The 12,439-nt window shown below is 39.1% G+C and overlaps 1 protein-coding gene across 3 annotated transcripts in view; it reads left to right on the forward strand.

Annotated features, from left to right (window-relative positions):
• PDE10A (phosphodiesterase 10A) overlaps positions 1 to 12,439 on the forward strand; it is a 538,749-nt gene that overhangs the window by 278,900 nt on the left and 247,410 nt on the right. The window lies entirely within an intron of this gene.

A 12,439-nucleotide genomic window follows, 5' to 3' on the forward strand; every position in this document is an offset into this window, starting at 1 on the left:
CTCAGGGCCAGTCTTCCTCAGCAAAAACAGGAGGATTGGCAACAGCTGTTAGCTCAAGGCTAATCTTCCTCAGAAAAAAAAAAAAAGAACATTAAAGTAAGGATCTGGCTATCTGGGCTTAAACTGAGATTTATCTACCTAAATTAGTTCCTAAATAGAGCTAAATTACCTCACCCCTCTTCTCTTGTCCCTTCACCTAGTGTGAAATTAGGTCTACCTACCTGGTGAGGTTGTTCTCAAGATAAACCAAGGTGATGGATATGACAGCCCCTTTCCTGGAGAACCCAAGCCACGATGACCTGAACTGACCACGTGCTATGTACTTAAAATGTCTGTCATACATAATATGTTATCGAAATACTCTTAGGAAAATTCAGAATCTCCAAACAGATCGTTTCAATGGGACTTTTTTCCAGACAACCTCCCATCTTCTTTCATCTCATAATGCACTCCTTAACATAAAAGACTCTGGAAAAGTCTGGCTGACTGTTTTAAATCTCTTTCTAGAAGAAAACAGACAAGATCCTTGTGGACGACCGTTGATTTGGTGGCTGTTGCTAGGATAGGATTTCCACCACGTGTGAGAAAGAATGTGCATGCTAATTTATCATTCAAAGGGAATTTTTTTTTCTTTTTTGGTAACAGCTAATGTACAAAGCCTGTTAGTACAAAGAGAGGAAGAGAGAGAGAGAAGCTGAGTGTGGGTGGAGGAGAGCTGTGATCTTAGCACTGCGATAGGGTTTGAGATTAACGCTGCGAATGACGCTGGTGGGGGCTGGGGGTTGGCACAGAACGCCTTGTGTAGAGAAAACTGCTTCCACAAGGCAAGTAGAACAGGACAGAGGCCCAATTTTTAATAACTTTATTTTGGAATCGAAATGAGGTGATCATGAGGATTTGAACCTTCCCACTTCTCGTTTAAATTTAAAAAATAAATCCCAATACGTTATTGCTTCTTAAGAGGTAATACAGGGGTTTTCGTTTCCCCCAGAAATACAAAGAAGAAAGGTTTGAGTACAAAGGTAGTGGCTTGACAACACTTAAGGAATCATAGGGAAGTGTATTAGTCAGGGTTCTCCAGAGAAACAGAAGCAATAGGGTGGAAAGAGAGAGAAAAGAGAGAGAAAGAGACTCAAAGTCTACTGATTTAAATGTTAATCTTGTCTAAAAGATGCCTTCACGGCAACATCCAGACTAGTAATTGTCCAAACATTTGGGTACCATGGCCTAGCCAAATCAACACATAAAAGGAACCATCACAAGAAGGAAGAAAGTCAACATTTCAAGCAAGATTTTGTACTTTTTCTTTGAAAGTTGTTATCAGAACAGTTCCGTTTCTTGGGAATGAGTTAGCGCCCATCCTGCTGGAGGAGAGGGTCCTTGAGGCCCTCCAGTCATTTTCAGGGCTCTTTGACGGTCTTTATTTCCGCTCACTCTTGGGGTTATAGGCCCATCTTGACACAGAGGAAGAGAAGTGTAAATTCAGACTGCCGCTTTGTCAATCTGTAACACCCTCATCCTTCTAGAGTAATTCAGGGGAAACAAAATACATGAAATGTAGATGATTTTTGGTTTTTTTTTGAGGAAGATTAGCCCTGAGCTAACATCTGCCACCAATCCTCCTCTTTTTGCTGAGGAAGATTGGCCCTGAGCTAACATCCATGCCCATCTTCCTCTATTTTATATGTGGGATGCCTGCCACAGCATGGCTTGATAAGTGGTGTGTAGGTCTGCACCTGGGATCCAAACCGGTGAACCCTGGGCTGCCAAGGTGGAACAGGTGAACTTAACCACTGTGCCACGGGGCTTACACCAAGATGATTTTTTTAAAAGAGAAGTCAGATCATGTGAATCTTCCAATGTTTGCCCATTTCATGAAGAAGGAAAACCAAGGTCAATAGCCTAATCAGCTCACATGAGCTAGTCCTTGTTACCTTTCTGATTCCTGACCACTCCTGTCTGTCTTCCTCCTCACCCACTCCAGGCAACTGCCTCTCCTGCTCCTCCTTGAGAAGCCACACATGCTGTTCTCGTGGAGGCTTCACAAAGGCCAGCCTCTCTGCCTGGAGCACTCTTTCCCCACATACCCACAGGCTTGCCCCCACCTCCATCAGGTCTTGGCTCACACACCATCTCCTTGGTGAGCTCTGCCCCACCACACTACTGAAACCCCACCAGCACCCCCAACCCACCAACCCACCTCACCATACTCTACTTCTTGTCCACTGCACTTGTCACATCACATAATTGCCTTGTTTGTGATATTCATTGCTGCTTATTTTCCATTCTGGAATACAAGCTTTGCAAGAGCAGGGGGTTTTGCATCTTTGGTTCACTCATGTGCCTGGAATAATGCCTGGCACACAGCAAACACCCAATTCATATAGTCATGTGCCCCATAATGACATTTTTGTCAACAATGGACTGCATATGTGACGTAAGGCCCCATAAGATTAGTGCCATATAGCCTAGGTGTATAGTAGCTAGATGATCTAGGCTGGTGCGTTTGTGTAAATACTGTAGGGGAGGAAGAAATTTTCCTCTACCCTTCTAGGTCCTTCTGGCCTTCCTAGCAATTAAATTGACATGAGACAGATTAATAAGAGAAAAACAAACAAAAGTTCAATAACATGTATACATGGGAGAAACTCAGGAAAACCGAGTAAGTCACCAAGATGGCTGAAGTCCTCACCTTAAATACCATCCTCAGCTAAAGACAAAAGAAGATGTCATGGCTGGGGAGAGGCAGGGACTTCAAAGGGAAGGAAGGCAATTCACAGGTAGGTGAAAAGGAGCAAACTTTTGGAAAACCAGTGTTCGTTTGGAGGCACAGAGACAGAAGAACACAGAGGGGAGCCCAACCCACAGGCTTTACCAGGTTCCTCCATGCCCACCACCTAGTTCATGTGATGCTAAGGTGATGGCTGAATTCCTGAGACAGGTTTTTTATCTGAATTCTTTTAGACAGTTAAGGGGGAGGTGGCAAGAAGAACTTTGAGTCTTTTGTGTCTTAAAAATAATCATCCTAAAATAATCCTCATGTTAAAGAGACACATCTTGGGGTGGCAAATTTTATTCCCTTTCAGCATACTCCATGATGTTTGCACAACGATGAAATTGCCTAAAGAGGCGTTTCTCAGAATGTATCCCCATCACTAAGCGATGCATGACTGTATTTGTTAAATGTGTACCTGAGAGATTTCCTGGTACGGTGCAAGGGTTGGCAGTCAGCTGCCCTCAATCCCGCACCCACCATTTCTGGATTTTCTTCATTGGCCTGACTGAGGTGATTTGGGAAGAGGAGAGAGTCCTTTTTAGTTTGCAAATCTCCTTTAGGGGGCTCCACACATGTGGGCACCCATGAGAGTATTTGTACATTTGATTTTAAATTATCTTATTTTAGCTAAAAATAGAGTGCAAATCATCTAAGACTAATTTGAATTAAATATTTTAAAGGCTTCTTTCCCCTTCTCAATACACGGAATATACTTGAGAATAGTACTCTTTACTCTTATCAATAAAGGTAAACCCTTATTTTAGACGCAAGCATATAGAAGCACTGCTAACAATTTGCCTGCTTGTAGTCTAATTTTATTTATACTTTCCAAGGATAAAATGTGAAGTTTTATGGTTTGGTCTTTTTGCTTAATATGTGTCCTCCAAAACAAAAACAAGCAAACAAAGCAGATACTTAGATCTCAGGCTTTCAAAAGCATAGGAAGAGTTGCCTATTTGCAGAATAGCAAATTTACATGAAAAATGTAGCAATATTTTTAGGGCAGGCACAGGAGAAAGAAAACCATTGATTTTCCAATATCAAGTTATCGTGATGTTTTACCTCTCTTCTCATCATTACAATGACTTATGCTAAAAACGCAAGCTTGAAAACTTTGATCGTTTTCCCCAGAAGAAAAGGCCCTGGTTGTGGTGGGTTGATGTGTGCTGTGGATGAAGACCAGAGGAGGATGAGGTCTAAGAGTAGATAAAGAAAAGGCATTCAGTATAAACCACATTTCTCCTAGCTCTGAGAATGGGGGATGAGAGATACCCGAAAAACACGTGAAAAATCCCTAATTGAAAGCAAGTTTTGAAAGTGAGTGTTACAACATTCATAGACAGTAGGCTACTCTCTGCTCTGTGGTCTTGTCCGGAGAGCAATCTCTGGGCACGTTGAGCTGCTGGTGGTTTCTATGCTTCTTTTGTGACAAGTTCATTAGCTTTCTTTGTCCTCGGTGGGCCCTTAAGAATCATCAGTTAGGCTAAAAGCTCATTAGCTAAGAACACACATCAGACTACATAGTCTCATTTTATAGCCCTAATAAAGATAGCAGGTCCAGTAATGGGGCATTTGCGCCATGCCAGGCATTGGTCTAATGGTTTCCATGCATTTTCTGTCTGAATCCTCACCGTTATGTCTAAAATGACTTGCCCAAGGGTTGCTAGGGTGAGGCAGATGTAGGATTCAAAACCAGGTCTGTTGCGACTCCAGAGACCAATTGTTTTTTTTTGTAATATTTCTATCTGTTGAATGTTTACTCCCTGCCAGGCACCATTCTATGCATTTTTACAGACATAATCTTCTCTAATTCTCACGGCAACACTAGGAGGTGGATATTGTTATTGTTCCCACTTTAAAGATGGAAAATGAAGCTCAGAGAAGTTCTGTATTTTGTCCAGAGACACACAGCTGGAAGGAGGTAAAAGCAAGATTTGAACCTGGCCAATTTGTCTCCAGAACAAAGACACGTGTGTGCTTTCTTGAGGGTCTGCTCAGCTCACACCCCCTTCCCCACCAGACCTTCACAAAGGTTGAGCATATACGTAGACACAGAGAACACTTTAATCAAACGTTAAAATTTAAAATTTTACAGACCACATTCTTTTACTATAATCCAAAAAAATAAAATAATAGCAATGTGGCTGAAATTCTTCTTCACCACTTTGAAATTGATACACACACTTCTATATAACCTATGCATCAAAGAAGATACTAAAACTGAAATTAAGAACTATCTAGAAATGTATCAAAGGGGGACTATTTTATTTTGAAGATTATGGGATCCCCAAAAGCTCAACTCAGGGAAAATGTCTGGGTGGAAATGCTTTCAATATGAAAGAAGAAAGGCTTAGAATAAAAGAGCTGAGTACACATCATGAAAAATTAGAAAACAAACAAAAAATGAAAGTGTAGACAAAATTCATAAATGGCTGAGACTAATAGCATATAAAATAGAAAGTAAACATAAATACATAAACTGATTCTTTGAGACGGGGAGTGGCTAAAGAGGCCTGAGTTATGGGTGGGAGGGTCTCAGGATCTTGAGGGGTCCCTCTTACCACTGCATCATGGTGACTCCAGCCCTGGGGACCTAGATTTTAACCCTTGTCTTTCCAAAACCAGCAAAGAAGCTACATTGGTCTAATAAAGCCAAATATGCCGTGGCATGTAAGAAAGCAATTGAGAATATTTAACTGCTATGCTTTCCTTATTTTGGAACAGTATGCATCAAAGCAGGGTTACAGACTCCTGACGTGTGATGCTGACTTTTGTAAATCAAATTCTTTATCAATGCACTGGGAGAGTTTACACAGTAACATGGGATCTGTGTTAAATTCACTTATAATGGTTTCTCCTCCTTCAATCTCGTTTATCTGTTGAAAAGTTCACATTTTCACCAATTACATCTTCTTCAGTCATGCTGTACTTAGCGACGGCTTATTCAGCAAATAAACCATGCTTTTTAGTCCGCCTTTAAATTCTTTGCCACGCAAAACTCATGCATTGCCATTAGTTTGGGGCTTTGGAGACAAGCTTTTATGAGAGCAAAATAACTTGCTACACTTAGTTTTGGCTCTTATTTAAAAACCATTTATACTAATCTTGGATTTTTCTGTTGTTGCAAAACTTTCAGTTCGTATTTTGTGATTGTGAATCAACACGTTTGCTTTTCAATTAAAACTTACCCCCACCAAACAGACTTCGTGTACCATCCCCTTCTCTAGCCATGACCATTACCATAATTTTTTCACGGTGCCAAGGAATTATGATTGTTGTTCATTTATCCTGCAGTGATACAAAGTGAAATGTGAATTTTATGAGCCAAAGAAATGATTCAAAAAATTTAAAAAAGTTTTTCACTAGCTCTATTTTCTTCAGAGTTATACTGAGCTTGGCGACGCCTTCTGGATGAGTTCACGTAGAAATGACAGCTCTGGGACGTGTTAAGTGGTTGGTTCCAGATTGAATTGCTAGAGGTGGTGGGCCCACTGCAGTTACCTTATTTTAATCCACTGTAAAAGGAAGGAGAGTAGATTTTTATATCCAAGAAAGGCTGACAACTCCGGCAGCCACAGTGAATTGCTGGAGTTATGCTAAAACGCTGTGGTTAAGCTAAAAATCTGCTTTATCCCATTGACCAGGAAGATATATATGAGTAATGCATGCTTTGATGCAATTAATGAGTTTCTGATAAACTCTGTGGAAATCTTCCCTTTTTTTCGTAACCGAGCATCAGCTTCTAAATGCAGGATCCAAAGGGAGGTTTTAGTGACTCACAGATTTATCTGCTTGTACTGATCTCTCTTCTGAAAACTTACTTAAATCAGAGTTCAAAAAATAAAATCTGATTGGACCTGTATTTTAGTTACTTAAAAAAATAAGGTTTGACTAATAACTGATGGATAGATTTTAACAACATATATACTAACGCAGCTACAAAATAGGGCTATTTCGTGTGTAAGCTTGCTTTGATATGGGAGGAACATTTTAACCGAGCCCTCTTTAAAATGATCTCACCTTAATAAACATAGAAATCTGGGAATACTGAATGCGAACATTTTGCCTTGGAGAATAAAGCACATGAAATATATCTAAACGGGAAAACAAAAGTTCTAATTTGCCTTCCATAGCTGCTTTTCTTCACATTTATAATCCATGTGTGAAAAATATACAAAATGGGCCTCAATCCTAGCCATAAAAGCTACCTCCGAAGGCTGTTATGGGAATAAATTAACAGTCTTTTGAGTGCAACCATAATGAACATATTCATAGGGAGACATACTAAATAGTCAATGTGAAGGTGGCAGAGTGAGCAATTTATTTTCTCCTCCTGGGTTGACTTAACTCACAAGTGGCTGTGTAAATGGTGTGTGTGTGTGTTCGGTTCTCCCGAGAAAGTGGGCCAACATACTTGGGCGGTATTCACACTCTTCAGGCGTTAGACATACTCTGTGATCACTCATGGGTTATTGTGTCATTGTATCTCTAAAAAAATAAAATTATCAAGTTTACCAGTCGCTGGGAAAGAGGGTGAGGAAAATGTCATCAAAGCAGATAAAACACAAAGAGGGTTTCACTCTAGCCTGTGTCATTGAATGATATTCACAAAAATAAGTAGACTTTGGTAATTTATAGCAAGGATCATCCACTCATTATGCCTCAAAAATAGAGAACTTCTTGCCAAAAAAGGATGACTTCACATGGATACATTGAAAACCTATGAAATTTCATCTCTTCACCAGTGTAGCCTAATCTGAAAAGCGGATTGGTTAACTACAGGCCACAGAGACATAAAGTGTCACTTGTTAAGACTCCAACAGTTATGGAGAAGACAGTGGAATATGATCAAGAGAGACACTTTGCAACTATAAGATGATCAACAGCTCCTTCATACATGGGGACTCTACCGTAATTCACCTAAAGGGTGCCCATGCCACCGTAACTTCTCAATTTGTTTGAATACATTTATCCCCATTCTTGTTCTTCACCTTAGGTGCATAATGCTGACACTTTGGGGTATTGTTAAGACCCTAGGAATCCTAAGTCCTCTCTCTACTTGTAACCTGAGCAGCTTCTCCATCAACTATGCTGCTGCTTCTAGGTAACTCCAGAAACTAGGACAAGGCATTTATAGGAAATACTCACATTTAACTTAAGGTGATTCTATCACGATTTGTCAATTATGTGAGATTATCAAAGTCACAGTTATTTTTAACTTGGTTTTAACTGTTCCATTCCATTTTTTTAAATCAAGTAGGAGAATCTTTCAGAATGGGCATGTTAACCTTTCTAAACTTTTACTACCAAATGAGCTGCATTTGAGTTAATGACGTCCTATTATATTTCTCAGTGTCCCTGTGGTAAGGCCTTTACGCTATGGATGGGAAAACCACAGCTGAATGGTAACTATGGTGGAATTGCCCTAAAGCCACTCTTGTTTTCCGCATTTCACTCCAATGCATTTTTTGGTGACTCATGTTAAGAAGTGAATTAGGGGTATCTTAGTTCATACACCATAAAACACTTCCTCAGATCAGGATGCTCCTTCAGGACCAGAAGCCCACCCTCAGAGCCTTTGGAAGGAGAGGGTGGACAAAGTGTACAGAGAATGTGCAAATGACTTGCAGCTTTCTCTCTCCGATTCCCCACAAGCCACCTTAACCATCCATGTGTGGCAGGATTATTGTTCCTGGCCCCCTGCCAGGTGGCACAGCTTGAGCAAATTCAGCCTCCAGATGTTCCCTTCCTGCCCAGCTCAACCACAAGTGTACAGACTTGAGCTCGGGCCAACTGGGTCCTTTAAAAAATGACCACTATGACATGGAAAGCATAATCAACCAATTATTTAATGCCACTCAGCTTTGGTGTGTTTTTCTGGAAAGTCGGCGTTCACCTCACGTGCCCTCATCATGTCCCTCAGCTGGACGCTCATAGTGCCCAGCAGACCAACATCTCACAAGTAGAAAGTAAAATGGAGATTTCAGATCAGAAGGGTATGTTTGGTTTTACAGTATATTTTTTCAGCTAGAGTTGATATGCTAAATAATTGTTTTTTCGTAATGATAGCAGTGATGGTGGTTATTGAAGGGGGCAAGGGTCCTTAAGTAGGATTATCTGAACAACAATAGGCATAGTACATAATAATGTGCCAGGAGCCCACGACTCCTGGGTGCGGATTTCTGGAAACTTCCAATGGAAATCTCTACCGCCGTGGAGTGCCAGAAGGAGAAGGAGAAAAGTAAACTTTCATGTACACAGCTAGAAAGTAATAATCTAACTAGTGACCTGGAGTCAGTGAAGAAACAGATTTGAATTCAGGTGACCTCCACGTGTTTGACTAGCTCCCATACTCCTTGGCTATTCTGTGTGAAACAATGAAATGCTATCAAATGACTGCTTAAACGTCAGGAGCAACATGTGGACGCAAATGAGCTCCGTGGGGAGGAAATTCCACTTTTTTTGACCATACCTTTGTTGATGACTACAACATTAACCAATGCAGCACAAAAGCAGAAATTTATTAAACACCAATTTCTGAACCAAACAAAATGAATGTGTCTAGAGATTATGGAAGATACATGGTCTTAACTTCCCCTTTCTTAAACTACCAATCTGACAGATGTTGGCAAATTTCTCTGGTGCTCTGTCAAGTCATATAAATAACAAAAGGCTACAAAACAAGGCTGCTTATCTTTGGGCTTTTGAGAGTTATTTTTTCTCATAAGGGTCCATTTCAAAAGATTTAATATACAAAGTTGTAGTTATAGGTCACATGGAAATGTTGCTTTTACAGACGCCGGATGGTGAGTGTGCCAGCAAGGAGGGCTGACATAGTCTAGACAGGGGCCTTCCATAATGTCAAATAGAAATCCTTGAAAAATTTGCCCCAGCACTGCATGGCTGACGCAGCAATGGATGTCAGTAGCTCAGGAATGTTGCAGCATAAAGTTCTCTCTCACTCTCGTTTTTCTTTTGGGCACTTTTAATAAGAGAAGCTTAGGGGAAAATCTGGCTTTATAAGTCAAGGCCTGATGTCAGAACAATTCACCCATGTGAATGAACCCGCCTCCACTGCATACCTTTAAATGCTCTTCCAATCATGGTCCAGACTGCAACACAACTAGGAGCCCCAGGCCATAGCTTGCTTATTTTTTCTGAGATGAATAGAAAGGAATTTAATTCTCTGGATGCAATGAGCCATTTTGATCCTCAGTTTTGAGACAACTCTGTAAGAGTCACCAATTTTTCTTTTTCCCATAACTGAATCAGACCCCTTGTATAAATGTCAAGGCTCATTATTTTAAACTAAAATAATATTTGCAAGAAAAAGACTTCCAAGCCACAGACGAAGACCTGCTTATTTCAAACCTCGTTAACAATACACTATTCAAATATCACGCAATCATTTGTGTGGACATGAAGGTACTCATCATGGTGGGACACACTCAGTAGGAATTTTGGCAACCTTTCATGAAACTCTATGCTCATTTGTACCTAAGGTGTTCAGATAAGGACATACCCTGTTGAGTAAGTTAAGCTACTCCCTAGTCCCTATTTTTTATCCCTAATGCCCCTCCATGTTCACTTTCCACTTAAATTCTTTAACTGGACTTCAGTTCTGCTAAAGAAGTATTTCTTTCTTTTAGGCCTATTGTATATATATAATACATATAATTCTCTCATACTACTTTTATTTGACTCTTGAAACACAGTCTCAAATGAAATTGATACATCTGACTTGTAAAAGTTTGGTGAAAGTGTTGATTATTTAACCAGATCTCATGGTTATATTCTAAACTGTATGTTTTTGAGAAATGAAAACTGCTTTGGCATTCTACAAATCTTAGTGGGTTTCTAAAGTGATTTGATATTTTTTTAACGGCATCATCTTCAAAATGGAGTTCTGTGTCATAACAGGGCAGTGTTATATAAGAGTTAATGCTCACACGGTGATCAGAGAACTTAGGGTCGCTTATATAACCCCAGCAGCACTTTTAACACCAGTATCCTCAGGGTGAAACACCCACAGCCATTAAGCAGAGCTTATTTTCAGAAGGGAACTAAATGTTTTGCTTTTGAGTAACGAAAATTTCCACTTGGATCTTATTCATCAGGGAACACACTTAACCCCTTTTTCAGAAGGTATGGCTACTTAAGAAGATTTATTTGGCATACTAATGTTTTAACAATCTGCTTGCTATCTAAAAAAAAATCATTGAAAAACTAAACACTATTTTGATGTTTTTTAATGAAGAATAATGTAACCCATACTGGTTTTTAGTGGTTTTATAATGTAAAGCAATAATAAAATTGTAGTATGTTTTATAGTTAATTTGTTTGAATTCATAACAATTTAATTGAACCTGAAGATCTAGGAAGATTAAGGGTAGCTGATGGAATTGTTTTTGTCACCTTTGGTCTATTTTCAAGGTTGTCTCCTTTATAATAATATTTTTCTTACTGAAATTATAACCGCCATTTTTTTTAGGCTGGACTGTGACTATACTGTAAGAATGCGTGCCTCCCTTTAGTCAAGATTTGTTAATATCAACACTGATAGAAATGTGTAACCAGTTGGCATGCAGGTGACATGCAGGAGAGCAATCATTGAGTGCCTATTGTGTACTGGCCTTTATTAAAGCTTACAAGTGTTAAAAGAAGCAGGACCCCTGCTATCAAGCTGTTGAAAATGGGATTGTCATTGCAAATTATCTGTGTGTTAAATTTCTTAAGAAGAGATTTAATGCAACACATTTGTATGTGGAGATAAAATACATGAGCTCCAGGAGTCTAGACCACAAAGCTGTGATGGATTGGGGATGAGGAAAATTGAAGGATGTTTCCTGGAAAGACAAACTTAGAGCTAATAGTGAGGGATCTGGTGGAGTTGGGAGGGTGTGAATAAATGCCTGGCCACTGAACTTCATTTTTAACATGTTAGATAATGAAGAAATTATCTTATTAGAATGCAGAGAGTTTGGGTGATATATGGCAGCTGAATTATATATATGTTGATAATTTACTAGCAATTAAATGGAAAACTCTGACATGTGGAATCCACATGGTTCTACTGAGCTTGGGGGCAATAGCCACATGCTTATGAATTATTTTGCTCAGATAAGTATGCTTTTTAAATAAGCCATGAACATTAAAATCAAGGTAAAGAGAAAGTGGTTTTTTAAAATAGACCTTGTCTGTATAGGTAGATGAGCTTAACATTTAATGAAACTTTGTTTTATATCTATATAGAGGGAGGTTACTAGCATTTTAAAAGAGAAAACATTATTCACGAATCAGGTAGCAATATAAAATTTATAGCTGTAAGTACTAATGTCAAAAGGTGTAAAATAAAATCAATTAAGACAAAGGCCTCCACGTTGGTCAAAGCATTTGTAAAATATTAACCATACCTATTGTAAAAGTAACTCTGAGACTATTAAAAGGGGTGCATGGTTAAATTATCATAAAGAAATTCCATAGTTTTATGAGGAAAATCATCATTTTTAAAATTTCTTGGGCTCTACTTTTGATCCATGTTTTAAAATGTTTTTAAGAGCATATAACTCAAAGTAGATAATAATCAGGCAGATATCATGTCATCTATAAATGAATTGTTATGCATAGAATACTAAAATTAATATAGAATTAATTCGATTTAAA

This window comes from Equus przewalskii, chromosome 32 (genome assembly GCF_037783145.1).
Source record: "Equus przewalskii isolate Varuska chromosome 32, EquPr2, whole genome shotgun sequence".
Taxonomy (NCBI): domain Eukaryota; kingdom Metazoa; phylum Chordata; class Mammalia; order Perissodactyla; family Equidae; genus Equus; species Equus przewalskii.